Source organism: Perognathus longimembris, unplaced genomic scaffold, assembly GCF_023159225.1.
Source record: "Perognathus longimembris pacificus isolate PPM17 unplaced genomic scaffold, ASM2315922v1 HiC_scaffold_5933, whole genome shotgun sequence".
NCBI classification, from domain to species: Eukaryota; Metazoa; Chordata; class Mammalia; order Rodentia; family Heteromyidae; genus Perognathus; species Perognathus longimembris.
Window position 1 is genome coordinate 375,121 of NW_025961415.1, and position 6,091 is coordinate 381,211.

The following is a 6,091-nucleotide window of genomic DNA, read 5'->3' on the forward strand; positions in this document are numbered from 1 at the left end:
ACTGTGTACTGGGTGTGCTCATGTGTGTGTGCCTGTGCGTGCATGCATGTGTGCCTGTGTGGTCCTGAAGCTGTACATACGTGTGCTTCATAAGTGGAAGACTGTGTATGTGTGAATAGGTATGTGGATGTGGATTCAGGAGGACCCGGCACAGTATGTTCTGAGTGAGCATGTGGTATGGGGGGCGAGGAGGGAGAGAGAGAAAAAGAGAGAGAGATAGAGAGTGGGCTTGCCTGTGAGGAATTCTCTGTTCATGTGTGGTTGCATGAATGTGTCAGGTATGAGGTTGCACAGAGGGAGTTCAAAGTGTGTGCACGTTTACTTGCTTGCCTGAAGGTCCCTGGACACCAATCACTTGGCAAAGGCTGCCCTTTAGTGCTGTTCGCTGCACCAAGGTCTCAGGACTTGAGTCCGGGGACAACAAGCAGCCACTGCTGTTGGCAATCTGCATGACAGTGATGATGACACAAATACAATTGCTGGGTGGTGCTAGGGTGCCTTGGCTGAGGCAGGGAAGGGTCAGATGTCCCTTTCCCTGTTGTCTGAGCAGAGCTTCCTGCAGGACCCTTAAACATAGGGTTGTGAGTCGATGGCACCCGGTTTGCCAGTTCCTGCCCATAGCCAATGTGACCCTGTGCTGCTGGGTAGCAGGAAGGAGCAGGCAGGGACCTGGGCAGGAGAGGCCTAGACAAGAGGGGAGAAAAGAGGCAAGCAGGCACTCCTGCAGGGAGAAGACGCTCAGATCCAATGACCAAGTACCTATCAACCAGCAGCTGTCAGCAAGACAGATTACGTTGATGGGGAGATTGGTTGTGGATCCAGACACCCACCGCTTCCAGGACTGGCAAAGGCAGAGGTGGTTGGGGGGCTGTCCTGGAGGGGTTCAGCCAGGATATGGGAGGATGGAGCGGGGAGAGGATGTAGCAAGTGTATTTGCGGAGGACCTCTGACCAAGCCAGTCCTGGGTGGAAGGCCAGGGGCGGGATTCGTGGCTCTGGAGGCACTGTGCAGTCCTGATGGCCGGTGAACACCTGTGAGCACTGGCAGCCAACTGCTAAGTGGCTTCAGGTTCCTTTCGCTATGGCAACTCCGCTTGGAACACGGGCGGCACCTAGAAGCTGGCCAAGTCACAGAGCACTGAACCATCTGGGCACCACCCAGAGAATTCACAGCACCGCAGGCGGGCATGTGGTGTCCGGCAGGCACTGGCCATCTGAGTATGGCCAGTGAGCTGCATGTTGGGACTTGATCAAGACCTGAATTGATTCCTTGTGGGGCTACAGGGATGTGTGGCTTCTCCAGCTCTAATCAGGTATCTTCCTTTGTTCCACGAAGTACAGGTGGCATTCTTTGATGAACAGCAACTTATTTCTTTGTTCCTTGGTTTCCAGGGGACAGATGTGGGTGCTAGTTTCCCCCTGTCCCTGGTAAGCAGTTGCTAGGAAGCAGATGGGATTCCATTATAGTGTTTTCACTTCAAAATTGTGTAAAGCTTGTGTTTGTCTGTGACTTATTTAATGGTCTGCCTATGTTGAGGTTGGATTTCTTGATTTATGGATATTTTGTTTCAACTACATTCTATTTAAATCTACAAGCCTTGAGATTGATTTACTACCTTCTTTCAATGGCAAACACACTCCCTGAATGATGTTTATGACGTTCCTAATAGGATTATTATTGGAAGACACAACTTGGTTCACTCTAATGCTATTAGAAAAATTGTAAAAATGTTTGTTTTCATCTTCTTATCAAAAAACCTAGTTTCCCCATTGCCTCAGAGGGGGGAAATCCCAACCTTTTCCCATCTGACACATGGCCCAAGGGTTTCTACTTGGCCACCTCCCAATTTTTATAAGTCCCACATAGGCATTGGCTCAGAGAGCACAATTGTATCCCATAGCCCTGTGGCCACTGCAGTGCACATGAGGTGACAGTTGAACCTAGGGGCTCTTAGTGGAGAGTCTCCACCTACAAGGGAGCAGGGTGCCCTTCTCAGGCTCTTCCTAATATCCTTTGAGAAACCTCTTGTGCATCTGCATGTGCTTTCTCCAGCTTCAACCTGTTCATCCCTAGCCTGGCTAGCAATGATATAACTGATGTCATGTTGACCATCCGGATATCAAGGCTCCTTGTTCCTTTATTTTCAGACTAACTTTAACCCCTGTCCTTAATTCTCTCCAGTCTTCATTAAGAGCAGGCTCAGATGTCACACAAAACTCAACTGATGGTCAGGAAAACAGAGAAAAGCCAAAGAAACTTTACAGTTGGTTCTTAAAGATGAAGGCCCTTGGGTCACCCACTACTGACCAGTGTGGTTTGGGTTGTAGAGTTTCCTCCTGGAATTTACCCCCACCCCACCCCAGCCCCAAAGAAAAAAAGGAAAGAAGGGAGGGAAGGAGTGAGGGGCTGTTATCTCCACCCAGTCAGCATGGACAAAGGAAGGTTACCTAGAAGGCAGACTGTGAGTTGGAGAAAAGATGGGAACTTCTTGGGATCTACTTTCTTAAGTTTACAGCCCCAAATCTGCACGCTTTTGGAGTGGTGGTAAGCATGGCAGGTATTCTCTGTTTCTAGCTAAGGAATATTCCTCTGTGTGTGTGTGTGTGTGTGTGTGTGTGTGTGCCCGCGCGCGTGTGTGTGTGTGTAGATGCATTTTCATTCTCCAGTTATCAGTTGAGGAACACCTGGACTAATCCACAACAATGCTGCTCTGAACATGGATGTGCAAGACAGATGCCTAAGGATGGTATGTTCAAACTGTATAGTACTTCCATTTTCAGTTTTTTAAAGAACCTTCCTACTGATCTCCACAGAGTTTTACTCATTTGCATTCCCACTAACAGTGTGTGTGAGTTCCTTTATGCCTAGGTCCTCACCAGCGCTGTTGTTGTTTGTTCTGTGGATGGCTACCATTCTGACAGTTTTGAGATGGGAAGTGGAGTTGATGTTTGTGTGTGAAGGGGGTGTTTTTGCTTGTTAGTTTGTTTTGTTCCAGTCTTTAACTCAGGGCCTGGGTGCTTGTCCTGAGCTTTTTTGCTCAAGGCTAGAACTCTATACCACTTGGGCCAGAGCTCCACTGTCCATGTTTTTTGGTGGCTAATTGGAGATAAGAGTCTCATGGACTTTCCTGCCTGGGCTGAGTTTGAACTGTGATCCTCTGATCTGGAGATTATAGGAGCAATTAGGATTACAGTGTGAGCCACAGGCATCTGAACTCAGTGTAGGTTTTTTTTTTTTCTCAGTGTAGTTTTGATTTGCATTTCCTGTATAGCTATAATGTTGATCATCTCTTTATTTATTGCTTATTTGTACTTCCAAGAACTGTCTGTGCAATTCATCTGATCATTTATCAATTGGATTGTTTTTTTTAAATTTTTTGAGAATTACAAATATATTCCTGAATATTAGTTCCTTGCCTGGTGAATATCTTGCAAAGATTTTTCCTCGATTATGGAGGCTGTCTCTTCTTTCTTGTAATTGTACAAAAACCTTTTAATTTACTGCAATCTCATTTATCAGTTCTTGCTCTTATTTCCTGAGCTATTGGACCCCTCTTCAGAAAGTTGTTACTTGCAGCTATACAGTAATCTATGTATCTTTATCCATTTCCTGGGATTGTAAGGTACAATATAGACTCATATTTAGAATAAAACTTATCTCCAGGAGAAATTATTTATTTATATATATTTTATTGATTAATTCATATTTTATTTACATTAAACATATAAAATCTTAAGGCTGGTATTTCTTAGTTTGTCTGTTAAAAGTGAACATGCCAGAAAGTTATCTTGAAAAATGTCAAGTTTTAAGGAACAAATAATAGGGATCATTCATTATCTGTTAAATGGCTTGTCCCTACTCTAAAATAATACAAACCATAAACATAAACCATCTTGGCCCAGATGACTTCACTCATGAGTTCTGCTCAATATTAAAAAACAAAAGCAAAATATTAAAAAAGAATGAACCACTTTCACACAAAGTTCTTGCAGAAAATTGAAGGGAAAAAAATTATTCCCAACTGATTTGTGAGATCAGTAGCTGATGTCCTTTATCTAAACACATGTAAAAGTTCTTAAGGAAGTGTTAGCAAACTGAATGGATTAGTATGTGTGCAAATGTTAATAGAAAATAACCAAGGAAACATTCTCCTAGAAGTGTGAAGTTGATTCAATTGAACTTCAAGGCCAACAATCTAAAAGTAAAAAGCCAGCTGGCCACTACCCATACTCCTATCTACTAGGAAGGCTGAGATTTGAGGAGCACAGTTCAAAGCCCGCCCTGGCTGGAAATTCCATTAGACTCTTATCTTCCTCCAATTAAGCACCAAGAAAACCTGTAAGTATAACTGTTGTTCTAATGTCAGAATTCTGTCCTTCAACACAAAAGCTCAGGGATAGCACCCAGGCACTGAGTTCAAGCCCAAGGACCAACACAAAAATAAGTAAAAGGAAAAGCCAAATGATTATCTCAGTAATCTTAAAAAGACTTCAAAAAATTAAAAAATCAAAACCCTTAGCAACTTAGAGATGGAAAGGAATGCGGGCAGCAATGGTGGTAGAAGTGGTGGCTCTGCTGGTTCAGAGCATGGGTAGGCAGCAACTTGGGGGCCTGCCCGCGGGCTGTGGTGTGTCAGGGCTGCCTGGTTCCCCTCTTCCCCCGTCCGCCGCCACTGTGATTGGGTGGAAGAAGGCGCTGGACTGATGGAAATCCTAATGACAGTCTACAAATTCGCCTCCATCTCTAACATGGGCGCCAATGCCTCGGCATTAGAGAAAAAGATTGCTCCAGAATAGTTTCCAGTCAACTGAGCACTATTTTGGATTAGTGAATTTTGGGAATACCCGCTTACTGTAATTCTGTTCTTCAAGCACTTTATTTTTTGGGAAAAAGTTCTAGCATACAAGAGTCAGCCTAGGAAGAAGGAGAACCTTCTTAAGTGCTTTGCAGATCTCTTCCACAGCACAGCAACTCAAAAGGAAAAGGTCAGAGTAATACCTCCCAAGAAGTTCATCACAAGATTACAGAAAGAAAATGAGCTTTTTGACAACTACATGCAACAAGATGCTCATGAATTCTTAAATTATTTGCTAAATACAATTGCTGATATTTTACAAGAAGAGAGAAAGCAAGAAAAACAAAATGGTCACTTGCCTAATGGTAATATTGGCAGTGAAAATAACAACAGCACACCAGACCCAACGTGGGTTCATGAGATTTTTCAGAGAACATTAATTAATGAAACCAGATGTCTTACTTGTGAAACTATAAGCAGCAAAGATGAAGATTTTTTTAGACCTTTCTGTTGATGTGGAACAAAACACATCAATTACTCACTGTTTAAGAGATTTTAGCTACACAGAAACTCTCTTCAGTGAATATAAATATTACTGTGAAGAGTGTCACAGCAAGTAGGAAGCACACAAATGGATGAAAGTTAAGAAACTGCCCATGATTCTAGCTCTCCACCTGAAGAGATTTAAATATATGGATCAACTTCATCAATATACAAAACTTTCATACCGGTACTTTTTCCCTTTAGAACTTTGTCTGTTTAACACTTCAGGAGATGCAACCAATCCTGACAGGATGTATGACCTTGTTGCTGTTGTGGTTCACTGTGGAAGTGGTCCCAATCGTGGCCATTATATTGCAGTAGTTAAGAGTCATGATTTTTGGTTGTTGTTTGATGATGACATTGTAGAAAAAATAGATGCCCAAGCTATTGAAGAATTCTACAGGTTGACACCAGATATCTCAAAGAACTCTGAGTCAGGTTACCTCCTTTTCTATCAGTCTCGGGACTGATGGAGAACCATGATGAAGATATACTTCCTGCCTCATTTCTTCTCTGGTTATTATGGAAAAGAGCAAGCACTGATTTCTAATGAAAACAGACATTCAGGAAGCTCAGGGGATGGTAGCACATTTTGCACACAATAAAGCAAAGACTATGGATTAAGGAGCCCTTCCTATCATGGTAGTTGATTTATTTGCTCAGGTATCATGCTGTCTGTGCAGTTCCATACAAGGAAATGAAAACAGAGACCAGCTCCGCTTCTTATTGGCACACATTTTCTCTTTATTAATT

The 6,091-nt window shown here is 43.1% G+C and overlaps 1 pseudogene; it reads left to right on the forward strand.

The window, feature by feature from the left end:
• Positions 1-4,703: 4,703 nt before the first annotated feature.
• On the forward strand, positions 4,704-5,808 carry LOC125345609 (annotated as a pseudogene).
• Positions 5,809-6,091: the final 283 nt, after the last annotated feature.